The 19,816-nt window shown below is 37.8% G+C and overlaps 1 pseudogene; it reads right to left on the bottom strand.

Annotated features, from left to right (window-relative positions):
- Positions 1 to 18,170, bottom strand: part of LOC105551937 — a 23,263-nt pseudogene extending 5,093 nt beyond the window's left edge.
- Between the last annotated feature and the right edge of the window lie 1,646 nt (positions 18,171 to 19,816).

Raw genomic sequence — 19,816 nt, 5'->3', positions numbered from 1 at the left:
TAGAGCCACCGTGCTGTTTCGCTTCTTCCAAACACTTGTCCAAACCAAAAGGATCTTCCCCAAACTAAACTGATCCTTCTCAGCCTCTCTGCCTACAACCTGAACCAGAAAACTCCTTGTTGGGAACAAATCTGTTGGTCTTTATTCTTGCTTCTAGGTCATCGCCATACATGTCCTTGTCCAGATTTTTACTGGGCCTATAAATACTGTGGGCCATATCTTTACCACCTCTCCAGGCTTGATCACAAACATTATAAATTTCGTCTTCTCCACCTGCAAATCCATGGTCCATACCCTTGGATTGGTTGATGAGTCTTTGGTCGTACTGACCTTCATTGGAAGTTCAAGGATTAGGAACACCGAGAGCAATGACTTCGCTGATATCCCCATTTTCATTTCTCTGAAGTTTCGACCTTTTATCAGGAGCTGCCCTGGAAAGATTCCTGCCATGCTGTCTCTCTTGTCGCCTGTCATGCCGGATTTCATCCCTCTCACGTGCCTCCCTATCCTCTTTTTCCACATGAGTTTTGATCCCAGCTCTTCGCTCCCTGGCTTTCTGAGCCATTTCTCTAAGTTTCTCTTCATGTTTTCCCTTTTCTTTCTGAGCCATTTTTCTCTCTACTCGGGCACGCATTTCCACAGCTTCACAAGCTTTCTGATCAGCAATGTAGAGGGCTTCGGCCAGTTTGGCAACGTTTTCATTTATGTGTACTATCTGCAGTCCTCTTCCATCGGGAGCCAGACGTTTGTCTAACGGAATTGTATAACCTTTTGCATTTTTCCAGTTAGAAATACAAGGAGGAAACTTGCACTCTTGTTGTTCCTTTACAGCCATCTTTCGGCTAGGAGAATGCATGACAGGTACAGGAGAAGAAGGTGGTCCTCCGGGAATTTTCTTATTAATCTTGAACCTTGGAGGCTCCGTTGGATCTTTCTGCACTTCTACCATCTGACTAACCCTCTGTTTAGCTCCAGAGTTGGAAGCCACTCCTTGCTGAGGTGGTGTGTATCGGATATACTGAGCAGGAGTCAGTTTGTCAGCTGCCCGAACTGGCATGACAGCAGCGACCTTCTGTGATACAGCTTTTTATAAGGCTACTCTTGTCTTTTCTGTTATCTCTTTTACAGCTTCTTCATCGGGCCTTTGCAAGTCTGGATCATTTGCATTCATAACATCCTTTGAAACCAGGACAGTGTATTTGCTATAAATGACCTCGTCTTTTGACTGGCCTTGTCTAGTGATTACATCATGTTTAATTTTTCCTTCAGAATCCACCTGAATGGCCAGCGCATTAGACATTTTTTGTCTTTCGTCCCATATCCAGTGGATACTGAGCCACACGAATCCCTGGAAAAGCACCTCCATCTCCAAAATCCTCTAATAACCGAGGTATCCAGCCTTTCCGGTATCCGTAGCGGGAAGGTTCTCTTCTGGAAGCGACAAATGAAGTCTGCCATGATCTCTGGGATCTTGCCTTTTCTTCATCCTCAAGCTGGTCCTGAAATAATTGAGTAGGTGCAGGTGCTTTTATCTGGCAACGCTATATAAGAAGCATCTCAATTTGTCAAAGAAATACATTTTTGAAGTTTTCAAACCCAGTGCCACTTGTCTAAAGCAACTGTTTAAGTCCACATTGTGAAGAGCATAATTAATCCATTTAAACAACTTCTTAACATTATGAAGCTGGTGGTTTAAATTTTCTTCTAAGTTGTTATTTTAAAGTTTTCTGGGCCTAATTATTCATATTTATTTGACAAATCCTGTGTTCTGGTGAAAGCTAGAAATGACAATAATCTAAAGCACCTTTCAACTTAAATCTCTGACCTTAGGGTAAACTAGTCAAGTAGTTACTACTAATAAGACTGTTAACTTAGAAAAGATAATCTAAAAGCAAGCAGACATAACAACAGATGCCCAGATGGCTAGGGCAGGGGTCTAGGAAAGGTGCATATGCAAAATTGTTACCAAGAAAAAAAACACAAACAAAATAGTAGAAACTTTACAAAGTGATGCCGACTTAACAATCAAATGTTCAAAATGCCACCTTCCTACAATATTGAACTTGTTACATCTCAGCCCAATAGAATAATCATTCTTATGCTGCTCATCTATAAGCATAAAATATTAATAATAGTCATTTATGAATTACAAAAGCGCAGGGGACCTAACATATATTGATTGGGTGCTGATTTCATTAGATTAATCAAGTATTTGGTATCTTAAAAGACCCTAGTGGCCCAAACACAAAGCTTCTGAATGCTATGTCAGTGTGTAGAAAACCCACAGGAGTAATTAAGATACTGTTCACAAGTTTAGTATGGACAAATTCCATATACTGGATTTGACAGCCAAGAAGTAGTAATACTGAAATCATTTATAAATGAGAAAAGGACAGTTTTAGCAAGGAAACTCATAGGTTTATTTCATTTATAAAAGTAGATATAAATTATAAACAATAGATTTTCAAACTGAATCCAAAATAATATTCAAAAATATACCATGCCCAAGTTGGGCTTATCTTGGGAATACAAATACGCTTTTAGCATTGGAAATATATTAAAATTACATGACTAGATTAAAGGAAAAAATCCACAAGGTCATCTAAGAAATGCGGAAATGTTATAAAATTCAACATCTCTTGTGTACGGTAACAATAGGAAACTAAGAAGAGAGGCATCTGCCTAGCCTGAAAAAAGACAGGTATCAAAGTATATCACAAATATCCTCTTAGTAGCAAAACATTAAATGTGTTCCCTTCAAAATCTGAAATAAATTAAGGATTGCAAACAACTGCTACTTTTAGTGAGGATCCTTTCCAATATAGTAAGAAAAACAAATTACATTAAAGGCATACATTTTTGAAGAATATTTAAAAGAAGAAAATGGTTACTATTCATAAATGACATGACTGACCACATAAAATATCCTAAATTATCTACAGACAAATTTATAGAAATAATGAGAATTCAGTATGGTGGCTTGCCGTAAGATTCCTATTCAAAAACAAGTGGTATCTCAATACATAAGGAATAAACAAACAATGGTTAAAGCAGAGGGTGAAAGAAAAGAGGGAGAGCAAGAGACTATTTACAATAATGGAAACAAAGTGTGTAGAAATATGAGTATAGAAAATGTAAACCTTATTGAAAGATATTAAAGATCTAAAGAAACAGAGGGCTATTCTGTGTTCAAGAATATAAAGACCCAATATGTTAAAAGTGTGTATATGTGTATGCGTGTGTATATAGGTGTGTGTATATATATATACTCTTCTCAGTTTCTACCACTGCCCCTTTTATTATTCTAGCCTAATCCACCAGCATCTTTCACATTTTTTCTAATTTTCTCCCAGCTGGTCTCCATACTTCTACCCATAGCCTCGAAACATGTCAATATTGTGCTCAAAATTCCTCAGTAGATTCACGTTTCACCAAATAAATGCTAAAATCCTTAAAATTGCCTGCAAGATGCTAGAGGAACTGGCCCCACAATTACCTATCAATCACATCTCCTGTCACTCTCTTCTCATTCACTTTGCTCCTAACATAATGACTTCCTAGCTATTCCTCAAACACACCAGTATCCTTCCTGCTCTAGCTGTTTCCTCTACATCGCTAAAGCCTTCATCTACTTCATGTCCTTGCTAAAATTATTTCTCAGAAAAGTTGATGTAGTTTAGATATTTGTCCTTACCCAAATCTCATGTTGAAATGTAATCCCCAGTGTTGGAAGTGGGACTTGGTGGGAAGTGTTTGGGTCATCTGGTGGATCGCCCGTGAATGGCTTGGGCATCCCCTTGGTGTTAAGTGAGCTCTCACTCTGAGTTCACAAGAGATCTGGTAGTTAAAAAGTATGTGGCATCTACCCCCAACCTCGCCCACTCCACTTTCTTCCTCACAAGAGCTCCTGCTCTGGCCATGTGATATGCCTGTTCCCGCTTTACCTTCTGCCATGCTTAGAAGCTTCCTTAGGCCTCCCCAAAAACAGATGTCAGTACTATGATTACTGTACAGCCTGCAGAACCATGGGCCAATTAAACTGGCTTTCTTTATAAATTACTCAATCTCAGGTATTTCTTTATAGCAATGCAAGAGTGGCTTACTACAAAAGTCAACCCTATTGTATTTAAAATTTCAACTGGTTCTCTGCTGTGGGAGTCCTATCTCACTTTATTTCTCTCAATGACATTTGTTACCTTCTTATGTACTATATAATTCACTTATTTATTATGTTTATTTTCAGTCTTTGCCCTATTTGAACTTAATCTTCATGAGGGCAGGGATTTTTTTTATTATTGTTATATCTACAGCATAATTAGCAGTTCCTGGAACATATGCATGGCAGACATACCTGACAGCAATAACTTAAATGAAGGATACTGAGAATGACTCTGCATTTTAGAGATACCTGATAGCCATAACTTAAGCATCCCCTGAGAATGTGGATGTATCTAAACTATATAAACTTTAGACTTTTTACAAATGGTACAAAACTGCATCTTTTTACAAACGGTTCTCCTGTCTAGGCTGTCACCACTGGACTGCCTTATATGTAAGTTCCTTTGATAAACCTTATGTCTCATTCTCTGGCTCTGGGGCTCTTCTTCAGTCTCTCAGACACAGCACCTTCTTATTAGAATCAATACAGGTCTGGCAGGTCGAGATAGTAGGCATTCAAAGAATATTTGTTAAATGTGCAATAAATGAAATGTAATTTAGACTATAATGAGACAGGGATTACTAATAAAATCATTTTGTAATTATTATGTATACCCCCTAAAGTGGAAAAAAATTAAGAAATATAACAATCTGGGGAGAATGTGAATCATCAGAAATTCATACAAATTGCTGCCAAGATTGCAAATTTGGACATTTTTTTGGAAAACCTGTTGATATTATTTTGTAAAGTTACACATTCATGTGCCTTGCAAACCGATAATTCTACCTTTATATAGTAACCCTAGAAAAGCTTACATATTTGCTTAAGACACATGCAAGAATATTCATAACAGTATGATTAATAATAAAATATGGAAGCTACAAAGATGTACAATGACAAAGGAATACATAAGTTAATAGTGTTATATTTACTCAATTAAATATGAGAAAGCAGTTAAAGTGAATGAAACACAACTATTTGTAAAAATATGGATGCCTCTTAAGATGTTAAACAGAAAAGTCCTATAAGACCACGGAAGATATGAAACTATTTTTATAAATCTCAGCAGAAATAATATTAGGTTATATTTGACTTTGACTTACATGCATATGTCAAAAAAGCTACATATATGTGTTTGTGTGTCTATGAGCGTGTGTGTGTGTGTTTGTGTGTGTGTGTATGTAAATAAATAACTACAGTCGTTTTCTCTGGTGGAAAGGTAGGAGGATGGGCATGCAAAGTGTATGTGAGTAGATGAAAGTCATGTTAACGTTTTAGTTCTTGAGTTGGTTGATTGGTTCACCAATGTTTATTATTTATTTTTCTAACATATTATAGACATATGCACACATTGTAAATATATCAAATATAATTTTTATATTTTTAAAAATATTTAAGTATTTGTATATTTGAACAAAAAATAACAAAGGGAAAAGGAATTGCAAAATCCCATAGCACTATTTCGCTTTCTTTAAAAATAAGTTGGAGTATATTACTGATGTGGAACAATTGTTCATCAGCTTCCTTTTCAAAATTCTCAGAGATCTTTTGATCATTGATTAATCCCAAATTCTGTGGTTTGTAATATATTCTATTTAAAGTTTTGATCTTTCAAACTTCTTTAAGAAGTCTCAGTACATCTTTGCAATCCAAGTGTTTTATTTTTAGTGTTTCACTTTGCTCTTTTTATTAGCTGAAATGACCTTCTTGAATTATTGTGGCATAGAGGGAAGAGGAAGAAGGAAAAAGTCATCTGAAGAAGTGTTCTTTCTAACCAGCTCATCTATTCCACGTCCTTACAAATAATTCAACTGTGTTTATTCTCAATCAAAACGTTGCTATTATTAGAATGATGGATAGCCTGTTCTTTACAGTTCTATCAGATTTCCTGATCCATGCCAATTGCCTAGATGGAGCCATGAATGTGGCCACAGTGATAGGTGGCTGTGAGGATTTTGTGAGAGGCATTTTCTTCTGCAGGGCAAACAAAATGCTTGGAATGGAGGATTAAAAAATAGTAAAGCTCATTTCCATTGCATTATGTATTTTGATGTATTTCTAATGTATTCCTTTTCAAAACATATCTTTGCTGGAGTAGAGGTAAAGATAGAATGAGCAACAGTTGCTGTTTTATGCACATCAAGTACCCATTTTTAAAACTCTTAAAAATGCAGCAAAGCAATTTAAAAAGAGCAAGTGGCACAGTTGCTTTTAAAAAAAAAATGTTTTCTCTATAGCTACATTTACCAGACTCAAGATATGCAAATGAAACAATATATGAATTTAATTTGACTATACCAAGTTTCTTTCAAAACTGTCTAATACAAAGATATTAAATCCATCTATTTATGCATTAAATCCAGATTTATTAATACAGAGCCAACACTTCTTCTGCAGTTATTCAACAGGATTGCATTTTGTATCAAGATATATTTCAGATGTTGAAAAGATTCCACTTTCAACAATACTTTGGAGCAACAACAGTTTTATTAATCATTAGTCAAACGTTTTCTTCCCTTTAAGTCCTCTCCTTGACTTTCTGTAGTACCTGAGAAATGTCCAAGTAAGTGAGAATTTGCCTTGCCTATTGAAGTCAAATTATTTTATGTGTTTGAATTACAAATTGAAGGAGGCTATGGTTTTATTGACTCACTTTTGTGTTCAAATGTAGAAGTTTTTGAAATCATTCTGTGCTCACAGTCTGTGATTGCTCCTTCTGAGTACCCTTCTCCTCTTTTGAAGTCATTGTTTTATAAAGATGAAAAAAAGACATGTCCTATTAGCTAAATCAATATTGATATTCAAGAAAAAGATCTAAAATAATTTCTAAAGAACCATTCTTGCATAAAAATAAGTCATCTTTGGTAATGTATTTTTTTAAGAGTTTGGCTTTTATGTTTATGCAAGACTGACTTCTTGCTAAGCCTTTACTCCAAGACATTTCACAATGAAGGTCCCCAGTGTTTGTCCTTGTCATTTTATAGGATTAATTTGATCCATTGTCATTCACCTAACTGCCTTGCACCTCTTGTTAGTGTGCAGTCCCTAACTAAGCCTGAGTATTTGTTCTTCAAACTTTCTAAAATGACTCTTCCGTTCACTCTCAGGATGTACCATTTATCGTATCTTCAATGGCTGGAGAAAACACACTCTATAGGTTTTTCAAAACTCTGAAAAATCATTTGTTAAAGGAGGGGTTTCAAAGGAAGTACTGTCTTTCTGGCTTAAAGTTTATGCTTTTTCATCATTTACGATAAAAGGAGCACATTTATAATCATATTTTTTAAAGAAGGTAAAGGAACGGAATTTTAATCTGAATGCTTAGAGGGAAGATGAGAGGCAGCAAGAAGACAAAAGCAAAATGGGAAAGCCAAAGCAGTAAGAAAGGAAAGAAACCTCAGAGATGAATCGAAGCAAAGAAATATGTTTATCATTACTCTCAGAATATATGGATTTTTCACTAAAATATTAAGTCATTTGAAATGTTCCCAAAACATGAAAATCTGAAATTGATTCTCACTCTTGAATTCAACGATTAGCATTTCATGAGCTTCTGCCCCCTCTTGGTGAATCTTTCCTTACTAACATTAGTTATCAAGACACTTGGCATTTTTTCACAGCATGCATGAGTCACAACACAGACACCCTTATCCTCAAAATAAATGGATATTGAACTTTGAATAAAACATGCCTCTTCTATCTTAATCTCAAATTTCTGAGTGTGCTCCTGTCTCTTAGTCTGTTGTCAGATTGCCTTCAAGTGATAGTTTATTCTTTTATGCATTCCAGACAGATGAAGGGTGAACCAAGGATTTCCTTGGGAAACATCTGTCCATAAATGGGAAAGGAGTGGGAAAGATGCACTGAGATTCTTATAGGGCCCCAAGTCACCTCTATTAGGCTAAATTTCTAAGAGATGCTAGGTTCTTAGAAATTTCACGAAAATACTTGTCTGATGGTAATGCGATTAAATTTTCTAAAATGAAATTATTTTCACTTCACTGAAATGTGTCCATCAGAAAGCTTATTTCAAAAAAGAGAAATATCTTAGTTAAGTAAGAAAATACTCCAGTTTGACTGTTTACTGGCTATAATAACATTCACAAGTCTTACATATCTGCTATCTTTTTCCCACCCAAGGAACTGCTACTTTGTAAGGTGTGGAGAATGGGTATTTTTATTCCATTATATAGATTAGAAAACTAAAACTGGGAGTCATTTATTATGTCACAAAGAAAAAACTGGTAGAATTTCCATAGAAACTGTAGTCTTCTGATTTTCCATCCAGGACTATGTTTTTTATCCATACAGTGTCATTGATTGAGTGCCTGTTATGTACCAAGTATTATTCTGGATCCTGTGAATAACACTGCCCTGCCTTTCATCCTATTGCTAACTGTATACAAATGTATCAATGAGCAGTACGTATATATATATGTATGTATATATAAATGTTACATATGTAAATTAAAATGCATTACTGGAAGACAAAAACAGTTCAAATGAAACTGAAACTACTAGTATTATCATCCCATTTTCACTATTATTTGTTGTTATTATTGATTTAATTTACCAGGATAGCTATTTCCATTTTAATTACCCTAAACGATAAGCTCCAGAAGTACAAGAATTATTATGTTCTTCTTCATTATTTCATATTCATTATTTCATATTCTAGCAAAATGTCTAGCAAATAGTGGGCATTTAGAAAATGTATTTGGAGAAATGTATTTGGAGAAAATTAAGTAGTAGCTTTGCTTTTCTCACTGACACTTGTCCACTGTACTCCAAATCAATCAGCCCCACTTAAAGTGCAATTAGAGAACAGGGGAAAGTCGCCACTGGCACCATCCTTCCATCTCCAGCATCCTACACAGCTCCTTCAGATCATTTTCTTCCTCAGGCCTCTACATTGGGGCCTATGCTTCCAGGAGCCTTTTCATAGGGTAAATCTTAAATGATAGTAATATTTATGGTACAGGAATATTTATATTGCATTTTATTGTGTGGCTCTTGTAAAGTTCCAAGATCAATGGAGTAAATCCCTAAAAGCTAGAATTTCAAATGGAAGCTGAGAATAAATGTCTGAGAAAAGAGCACATACTTCCCCACCACCACCAATCAATTAAAGCCACAAATTACAAGATACTATCTCTTGATTAATGTGACTTTTTTCCTCTGCTGAATATTTGTATAGGTTAAATCATCCGGAAATTAATGCTGCACTAACTCTAAATATTTCCTTAAAAAAGGAAAAAAACTATTTTAAATTAAAAAAAATTCCTTTTAAAAAACACATTTTTTAATTATCTATCAAAGTGTCTGAATAATGTCTTTAATGCACAGCATACCCTAACTACAGAGATTCTGTTTTCTTGCAGAAGAGAAAGCCATTAAATATGACTCAGATACTAAAAAAGATTACTTCATATTTCTGGGAAAAACCAATGCTGAAGACTGGTGAAGTCTAATGCACATGGGCAATTATATTGGAGAGTTTACAAAGCACATGGGAGTTGTTTTAATCAGAAACCAGAATGAATAAATTAATGGACTCTTGGTCTGCTAATTTAAAAAAAAAGAAAACAAAATATAAAGCACACATTCTTTTTCCTTTTTTAATGGAGTAACATTTTAATTTTTTATTTTAACTTCAACTTTTCTTTTAGATTTGGAGATACATGTGCAGGTTTGTTTTATGGGTATATTGTGTGATGCTGAGGTTTGGGATATGAATGATGATCCCATCACCCAGGTAATGAGCATAGTAAGTAACAATTAGTTTTTGATGTCCTTAAACGTAAAAACCAACCAAATTTGCTTTGAAAGAAATACCCTCACTTCAGTATATGTAAAGGATGCTTTTTTGTTTTTGTTTTTGTTTGTTTGTTTGTCTGTTTTTGAGATAGAGTTTCACTCTGTCTCCCAGGCTGGAGTGCAGCAGCGCAATCTCGGCTCACTGCAACATCCGCCTCCTGGGTTCACATCATTCTCCTGCCTCAGCCTCCTGAGTAGCTGGGGCTACAGGCACCCACCACCACACCCAGCTAGTTTTTTTGTATTTTTAGTAGAGATGGGGTTTCACCATGTTAACCAGGATGGTCTCGATTGTAAAGGATGTTTGAGACAGATAAGTCAGGGAAAATCATAGATTCATAATTCTGTTGCACTGTGTGGAGATTTTACTTGGAAACAGCCAAATAATGGGATGCATTTCCCATTCTCCTTGGCAGATCACTGGAACCATGTGACTGGTACTTAATGAAGGTGTTGGCAGAAGTAAGGAGTAACACTTCCCAGGTAAATTGATAAAGAAGCAAGTGAGCCTTCTCCACCTTCTCCTTGCCTCTCCATGAACAAAATTCAAAAGAAAATCCATGGCTCTAAAGAAGGACAGAGCCCCAAGGTGGAAGGAGGTTGGGTCCTTATTATAGAAGGCTACCTGCCAATCAAGAACATCCCATTTGGATTTTATGTGACAGAAATCAACATTGATTTTACTAAGTAGTTGTATTAATGCATTTTCATGCTGCAGATAAATACATACCCAAGACAACTGGGCAATTTACAAAAGAAAGAGGTTTAATGGACTTACAGTTCCATGTAGCTGGAGAAGCCTTACTATCAGGGTGGAAGGCAAGGAAGAGCAGGTCACATCTTACATGAATGGCAACAGGCAAAAAGAGAGCTTGTGCAGGGAAACTCCCATTTTTAAAACTGTCAGATCTCCTGAGACGTATTCACTATAATGAGAACAGCACGGGAAAGACTTGCCCCAATCATTCAATTACCTCCCCACCAGGTTCCTCCCACAACATATAAGAATTGTGGGAGTTACAATTCAAGATAAAATTTGGGTAGGGACACAGTCAAACCATATCATTCAACCCCTGACCCTTCCCAAATCTCATGTCCTCACATTTCAGAACCAATCATGCCTTCCCAAAGGTCCCCCAAAGTCTTAACTCACTTCAGCATTAACTCAAAAGTTTACAGTTCAATGTCTCATCTGAGACAAGTCAAGTCCCTTCCACCCATGAGCCTGTAAAATCAAAAGCAAGCTAGTTACTTCCTGGATATAATGGGGGTACAGGCATTGGGTAAATACAGCCATTCCAAATGGGAGAAATTGACCAAACCAAAGGGACTACAGGCCCCATGCAAGTCCAAAATCCAGTTGGACAGTCAATTTTTTTTTTTTTTTTTTTTTTTTTGAGGCAGAGTCTCACTCTGTCACCCAGGTTGGAGTGCAGTGGCACAATCTCGGCTCACTGCAAGTTCTGCCTTCCAGGTTCACACCATTCTCCTGCCTCAGCCTCCCAAGTAGCTGGGACTACAGGTATGCACCACCATGCCTGGCTAATTTTTGTATTTTTAGTAGAGACAGGGTTTCACCATGTTAGCCAGGATGTTCTCGATCTCCTGACCTCATGATCCACTCGCCTCGGCCTCCCAAAGTGCTGGGATTACAGGCATGAGCCACCACACCTGGCCTGACAGTCAAATCTTAAAGCTCCAAAATGATCTCCTTTGACTCTATGTCTCACATCCAGGACACACTGATGCAAGAGGTAGGTTCCCATGGGCTTTGGCAGCTCCACCTCTGTGGCTTTGCAGGGTACAACCTCCCTCCCAGCTGCTTGCATAGGTCGGCATTGAGTGTCTGTGACTTTTCTAGGCACACAGTGTAAGCTGGGGTCTGGAGACAGACCATTCTGGAGTCTGGAGGACAGTGGCCCTCTTCTCACAGCTCCACTAGGCAGTCCTCAGTAGGGACTCTGCATGGGCCATGCGACCTCACATTTCCCTTCCACACTTCCCTAGCAGAGGTTCTCCATGAAAGCCCCACCCTTATAGCAAACTTCTGCCTGGACACCCAGGCATTTCCATACATCCTCTGAAATCTAGGCAGAGGTTCCCAAACCTCAGTTCTTGACTTCTGTGTACCCACAGACTCAACACCACATAGAAGCTGCCAAGACGTGGGGCTTGCACCCTCTGAAGCAACAGCCTGAGCTATACCTTGGCCCCTTTTAGCCATGGCTGGAGCAGCTAGGATGTAGAGCATCAAGTTTCTAGACTGCAAACTGCAGAAGGATGCTGGGCTCAGCCCATGAAACCATTTTTTCCTCCTAAACTTCTGGGCCTGTGATGGCAGGGGTTTCCATGAAGACCTCTGACATACCCTGGAGATATTTTCCCCATTGTTTTGAGGATTAACATTCAGCTCCTCGTTACTTATGCAAATTTCTGCAGCCAGTTTGAATTTCTCCTCAGAAAATGGGATTTTCTTTTCTATTGCATTGTCAGGCTTCAAATTTTCCAAATTTTTGTGCTCTGCTTCCCTTATAAAACTGAATGTTGTTAACAGCACCCAAGTCACCCCTTGAATACTTTGCTGCTTAGGAATTTCTTCCTCCAGTGGCCAGGTGTGGTGGCTCATGCCTGTAATCCCAGAACTTTGGGAGGCTGAGGTGGGAGGATCACCAGGTCAGGAATTTGAGATCAGCCTGGCCAACATGATGAAACCCTGTCTCAACTAAAAACACAAAAATGAGCCAGGCGTGGTGGTACGCACCTGTAATCCCAGCTATTCAGGAGGCTGAGGTGGGAGAACTGCTTGAACCCGGGAGGCAGACATTGCAATGAGCCAAGATCATGCCACTGCACTCCAGCCTAGGCAACAGAGCAAGACTTCATCTCAGAAAAGAAAAAGAGAAAAGAAAGAAAGACATTTCTTCCTCCAGATACCCTAAATCATCTCTGTCAAGTTCAAAGTTCCACAAATCTCTAGGGTGGGGTAAAATGCCACCAGTCTCCTTGCTAAAACATAGCAAGAGTCACATATTCTCCAGTTCCTAACAAGTTCCTCATTTCCATCTGAGACCACTTCAGCCTGGACTTTAGTGTCCATATGGTTATCAGCATTTTGGGCAAAGTCATTCAACAAGTCTCTAGGAAGTTCCAAACTTGCCTACATTTTCCTGTCTTCTTCTGAGCCTTCCAGACTGTTCCAACCTCTACCTGTTACCCAGTTCCAAAGTGGTTTCCACATTTTCGGGTATCTTTTCAGCAGTGCCCCACTCCCAGTACCAATTTATTGTGTTAGTCTGTTTTCATGCTGCTGATAAAGACACACCTAAGACTGAGCAATTTACAAAAGAAAGAGATTTAATGGACTTATAGCTCCACATTGCTGGGGAAGTCTCACAATCATGGTGGAAGGAAAGGAAGAGGAAGTCACGTCTTACATGTATGGTAGCAGGCAAAGAGAGAGAGAGCTTATGCAGGGAAACTCCTATTTTTAAAACCATCAGATATCCTGAGACTTATTCACTATCATGAGAACAGCACAGGAAAGCCCACCCCTGTGATTCAATTACCTCCCACCGGATTCCTTTCATGACACATGGGAATTGTGGTAGTTACAATTCAAGATGAGATTTGAGTGGGGACACAGCCAAACCATACTAGTAGTGAACATTTCCTAGTCAATCAATTTCTGTAGTTAGCATTATCTTAAATTCCCCAGTATAAAACAAAATTGAGAAACATATTCATGGGTTAAACATGGAAACAGGAATTTTATCAGATAAGGGCTGTATATGCATGTATTTTTTTCATCAGTCTTGTCCTTTGTAACAGTAAGAATACTTAGTCTGGTGTTTCAATATTTAAATAGCAGGAGATGTTGTGGGCAAATACATGAGTAGAATTCTCCTTTGGAATCAAATATGTAGCAGCTTGAATAGCAGTTCCAGGATATCAAATCTAGCACCCAAGTTTTAAAGACTGTCCAGTAAATTTTTAGTTTCTTAGTTTCCATAGGAGTATCCACTGTTTCCATAGAGTCAAATCTAAGTCATAGATGGTTCTTTGCAGAGTTCCTGAGACAGGTGTCAAACACACTGATCATCTTTAAGAGTGGAGATGAGCTTCATTTTGACTAGATCATTCACTTGGCTTCCAAAGTCAGCTATGCTTCAAATGTAGCATCTCTACAGAACATTGCAGGGATAGCAACAGCTTTAGTTGCTAAGAATTTCCTGCCACAAATGGATAATATAAATGAGGCTAATGTAAACAATGTGGGCCAAAAGATATGTGGACTTAAAAGTCTTTAAAATGAATTTGGAGTACATAACCTTCTTATTCATTTGGTTTTAGACAATGTTGAAGAAATAATTAAAATGTACTTACTGAATCTCTGTAAGTGAATCTTTTTCTTGATTAATGGGAAAATGCTCTGTGCCAAACAATGATGTGAACCTCCTGAGAAATTCTGTAATTTTATAAGCTATTATAACAAAGCAATGGTTGTTTACCACTCGCCATGCTGTGTACATTCTTGTTTGATTACACTAGCTTATAAACAAAGAATTAAAGAACAGAGAGAGATGTCAGCTTTCTCAACCCTTATAAAAAACTCTTAGACAAATGAAGGGCAAACTCAGTGGTAAGAAAATAACTCCATTTAGTGTAACTACAGGGTTTCTTTTATATTTTTTAAGTGCTCTTTTTCCTGTTCTTAAAGCAATCTTAACAAAGGATCCTGACAAAGAGATACGTCTCCTTAGACAATTTGCTTGGAGCACGTAAAATGTTTAGTGCACGCCCAGAAGAAAAAGTTACAGTAAGATATTATCCTGATAAAGGACCAAGTCAACTGATTTTGCCTATTGTAAACATCAGAAATAGAATATTGAATTCAATCGATTATAACTTCTTAAGGGAACTCTCCTACGTTGGTATTTCAGAAATAATACAAGGATTCACTAAAAATGACTAAATTTGAAGTAAAAATTAAAAACTATATTCAGTTATCTTAGGATTTAGCTTAGAAATTCTTATGTATACAAGTTTCAAGTAATATTTTTTCTGGAACTAATTTATAGAATATGGTACAAAGTGAAGTCTCAGTCTTTAATTTGAAGGAGGTGCAGAAGGAGGGTTGTTTTGATTGTGCATCTTCTGGCATTCACCCTGTCTGCCTTGAAGAGTTTCTTCCCTCTATAATTGCTTTAATTTGTAGTTATGGAGAATTCTTTCCCTCCAACCATGATAGTTCAAAGACTAGGTAAAATAGTTTTCTGATGCACTGTATGATCTGAATGGCCAGCAGCATGATTAGACATCAGTCCTCACAATATGAAACCTCCTTCAGGGTTTCTCTTCTTCTTCCAGACCTCCCAAGTCAGCATATCTGTTCAGTTTCCAGACCTCTTCCGTCTCACTGCCTCCCCTGATCACATCAGTCACAAGGAGCTAAATACTACCAATAGGCAGGTGACTCCTACGTTTACATCCCCAGCCCCAACCTTCCCCCAGAATTCCAAACACAAATAGGCAATACCTACTTGACATCTCCACTTTTATGTCGACTGAACTTCCCAAACTTGGCATGGTCAACATAAGACTTCTGCTGTCCACTGGAAACAACAAAAGAGCCTCACCCACTGATATGGTTTGGATGTTTGTCTTCCCCAAATCCCATGTTGAAATGTAATCCTCGATGCTGGAGGTAAGGCCTGGTGGGAGATATTTGGGTCATGGGAGTGGATTCCTCATGAATGGCTTGGTGCCATCCTCGTGATAATGAGGAGTTCCTGCTCTGAATTCACGTTCAGGCAAGATCTGGCTGTTTAAGAGTGTGGCACCTCCTCACCCTCTCTCTCTCTCTCGCTCCCCCTCTCACCGTGTGATGTGCCTACTCCTGCTTCATTATCTGCCTGGGCCTCAGGAAATACCTTCAAATTTGCCAGGAAGCCAAGCAGATATTAATGCCATGCTTGTACAGCCTGCAGAACTGTGATCCAATTAAACCCCTTTTCTTTATAAATTACCTCGTCTTAGGTATTCCTTTACAGTAACACAAGAGTGGTCTAATACATCCATGGTCTTCCTAATCTCAATTAATGGCACCACTGCTCCTCTTTCTCTTTTCACACTTTATAAGACTTTTTTGACTCTACTTGAAAATATTTTCTAAATCAGCATGATTTCTTACTGCACCCGTGATTACCACCGGTGTCCAAGTGACGTACTTTCTCCTGGAGTATTAAAAGATCCTCCCACCATTCTCTTTGCTGTCACTGTGTCCTGCAACTTACTCTCTAGTCTTCACACATTAGCCACTGCACCCCAGCCATTCTTGCCTTTGGCTGGTCCTCAAACACACAAAACAAGCTCTTTTTCTACACCTTTATTACTGGGGGGTCTCCTATGCATGAAATATGCTTGTCCCAAATAGTCACATCACTGACTCCTTCATTTTGCCCACAGTTGCCCAAATGTCACCTCTTTGGGGTAGTCTTTGGCCATGCCTCCAAACTAGATGCCACTCTCTTCCCCATTACTCTGCTTTTCAGGTAGGATATAACCGGAAGTTCTATTGTTGAATTTTACTTATTTATTATTTGTGGCCCTCATTAGAATACAGGAACTTTGTCTTTCATCACTCTATCTGTAATACCTAGAATGATGTGCAGCACATAAAAGACACTCAGTATTTCTTGAATGAATTAATGAATGAATGGTGCCATCCTCCTGATAATAAGGAGTTCTTGTTCTGAGTTCACGTTCATGCAGGATGTAATTGTCTGCTGAGCTCTTAGGGACTTCACATGGCGAAAATAGAAACTGCCCCGACTCAATGAGTGTGTGTGTGTGTGTGTGTGTGTGTGTATAAACTGATATAGTTTTGTCTCTAAGGAGCTATTGCCCTGGGAGCTCAGATCATGTGTTGCAAATAGTGACCATAATATTTTTCACACCAGGGAAGAGAGACTTCTCTCCCCTCTGCTATAACACAAGTCTCCAGAAAAACTTTGGACCGGCGATGTTCATTCAGACTACTTTCTTCATGTAGAAACTGGAATGTGCGGCCGGGCACAGTGGCTTACGCCTGTAATCCCAGCACTGTGGGAGGCCAAGGTGGGTGGATCACGAGGTCAGGAGATCGAGACAATCCTGGCTAACATGGTGAAACCCCATCTCTACTAAAAATACAAAAAAAAAAAAAAATAGCTGGGTTTGGTGGTGGGCACCTGTAATCCCAGCTACTCAAGAGGCTGAGGCAGGAGAATGGTGTGAACCCGGGAGGTGGAGCTTGCAGTGAGCTGGGATCGCACCACTGCACTCCAGCCTGGGAGACAGAGCAAGACTCCGTCTCAAAAAAAAAAAAAAAAACTGGAATGTGCATCTTAAATATACTTTTTTTTAACATATGAAGTTACTGCTTTTTTGTTTTTTAAGTAAGTTAATGAAACAGGAATGATCTTAGTGAAATGCATTTTCTGCAGTAAACAATGGAAAGGAGCTATTAACCTAACACAGCAGGAAATATATTGACCACAGTTAGAAATTTATTCTCCAAGAATGCAATACACAGAGTTTGCTTACTGGTGCTAGCATCCTTTTATAAAACTAAAGAGAGAGAAGAAAAGGGAAAACAAAAAAAAGACACATTTTGATTGTTAATGCATTTTCTGCAAAGACAGCAGAATGAAAATGTACAAAAGTATTCAACTGTGACTATAGAGTGTGTATCATTTTATGTACTATAGCTCCTAAATATCCTTGTCCTTTTTAGATGTTTCAGAGTGTGTAAAGGGAGTAAAATATTCAATTACTTTTTAATGTCTCAAAATCACTCTCAGTAAAATGAAATCAATGCAATTGCCAAGAGCCTTCTTTATAGGATTAGCTATATTAACTCGAGATATGTCTGCCTCCCTCAGGTAACTTTAGCTTGAACATTGTTTACTAGGCTTAACCCTTGGTAGAGATTGAATCCCATGCTTTCAAGAATAAATATGAAATGTATAATTTTATCTGTAAGCAACAAAGTTGTTTCAAGTTAGCAAAATAGATTGCTAGAAGATTGTGTATTCAGTCTAGTAAGTGATATCGAGAATGTCACATCCTCCAATCTTACCTTAATGTACAGGTAAGGTGATACAGACCCGTAGGAGACCAATGAGTGCTGACATGTTCCAGTAGTCTCACACATCTACCTGGAAGCAGTAGAGCAGAACAAAACTGTGCTCAACTTTTCATAAAATTAACTGTAAACTGCTTTTACAATAGATAAATTATAGCCAAAATATTGCTCATGGTCAGGTGTGGTACAAGCAGGCACTGGATGGTTGGCCTAGGCATAGTTCATACCCTTGGCATTTTTTCCAGATTTAACTAGTGCAGCAGGAGTTATCTCACTTCCGGTGATGAAAGCTATGTTCTCAACATGCTTGGCAGAGGAACTCAGGCTCTGGCTTGCTAAGGGTCTTTAGTGGTCCTTAAGAACTGCACACTATTCAGATTGTTGCTACTACTTTGCCATGTAGATCTTAATGAACTCCTGGGCTATATTCATTAGCAAACTATAGTAGAGAAGTTATTTAGATTGCACAATGTAAAGGCCAATTTTGCATCAGTTATTCACTTTACGTGTTTAATATTGCCTTGAGGAAAAATTTTCTGTCGGGACGTGGGGAGAAGTTGAAATAAGCACATTCTCTGTTTATCAGTTGCACAAAAGACCTTCTCAATAAAGTTAGATTAGCAGCTAGGATGACCTTCATGTGATAAAGAAAAATGTATACATATTTTTATGATGGCTTTTTGTAGAACCGCCTTAATGCTAAATAAAGCATATTCACATAAAGGCAAGCAGTAGTAACTTCCTATTAATTAAAAGATTTGTTAACTTATCTTTTAAAAGAAAATAATCTTAACTGCTATATGATATTAAGCCAAAAATTTCTGGCAGTGTTTGCAGATTTTGACTTAAAGGTTTAATTCGAGGTGAAAATTGCACTAGGAGACATCCTGAGAGAAATAGTTATAGGTTTGTTCATTCTTTTCCCCAAACAGGAAATTGGTTTTCTGAGTCTACACTATTTTAACAGCAGCATAAATGCAGCTCACTACCCTGAATTCAGATGTAATACTCTATAATTAAATGGAAAAAGAAAGTCATATGCCAGATTGGAGTGAGTAAAATAGACAAGTAATAACAATACCTAAATCCATCCCTGACTAATTAGGTGCTGGAAAAAAATTCTGCAGTTAAAAGAAAAAGTTAGATTTAGAGGGCAAGTGAAAAGTCTGCTTATAGAATGAAAGCTTGATTTCTTCACTACATGTCTTTGGTAGGGCTTACAAAACACGTTAACACCTTAGTGATACCTACTAATATTAGTTGTAAACTGGAAAACTAAAGGTTTTTAATGATGTCAAAGGCATTCACAGATTTCCCTGAAATAGATATGTAAAATATTGCCTACACTTTGCTGAATCTCAAAAGTAACACAAGTTACAATTTTATCTAGAGACAGATATGTTGGTAAATTTGCATCTTTTTTATTACAATCACTCTGACTTGATTAGCTTCCACTTTAAACCACATTTTCAACAGGGATAATATTTTTTAAAGTAAGGCTAATCTGAGCCCTAACAGAGATACGGAATATAAGTGGATTAAGGAAACCTATCATTTCTCTCTAAATAAGAAGTGATTTGTCTACATCAATATTAGCTTGGCAGCAGTTTTTCCTCCAGTTGTTGACATGGAGGAATTGAAAGACAATTATTTTAGGGCCAGATAGACCTAGGCTGAAATCCGGACTCTTTATCACTTTCTTTCTTTCTTTTTTT

The sequence above is a fragment of the Mandrillus leucophaeus genome, unplaced genomic scaffold (assembly GCF_000951045.1).
Source record: "Mandrillus leucophaeus isolate KB7577 unplaced genomic scaffold, Mleu.le_1.0 Scaffold539, whole genome shotgun sequence".
In the NCBI taxonomy this organism is placed as follows: Eukaryota; Metazoa; Chordata; class Mammalia; order Primates; family Cercopithecidae; genus Mandrillus; species Mandrillus leucophaeus.
Note: the sequence above shows the minus strand (reverse complement) of the source record. Positions and strands in the feature narration are given on the sequence as shown.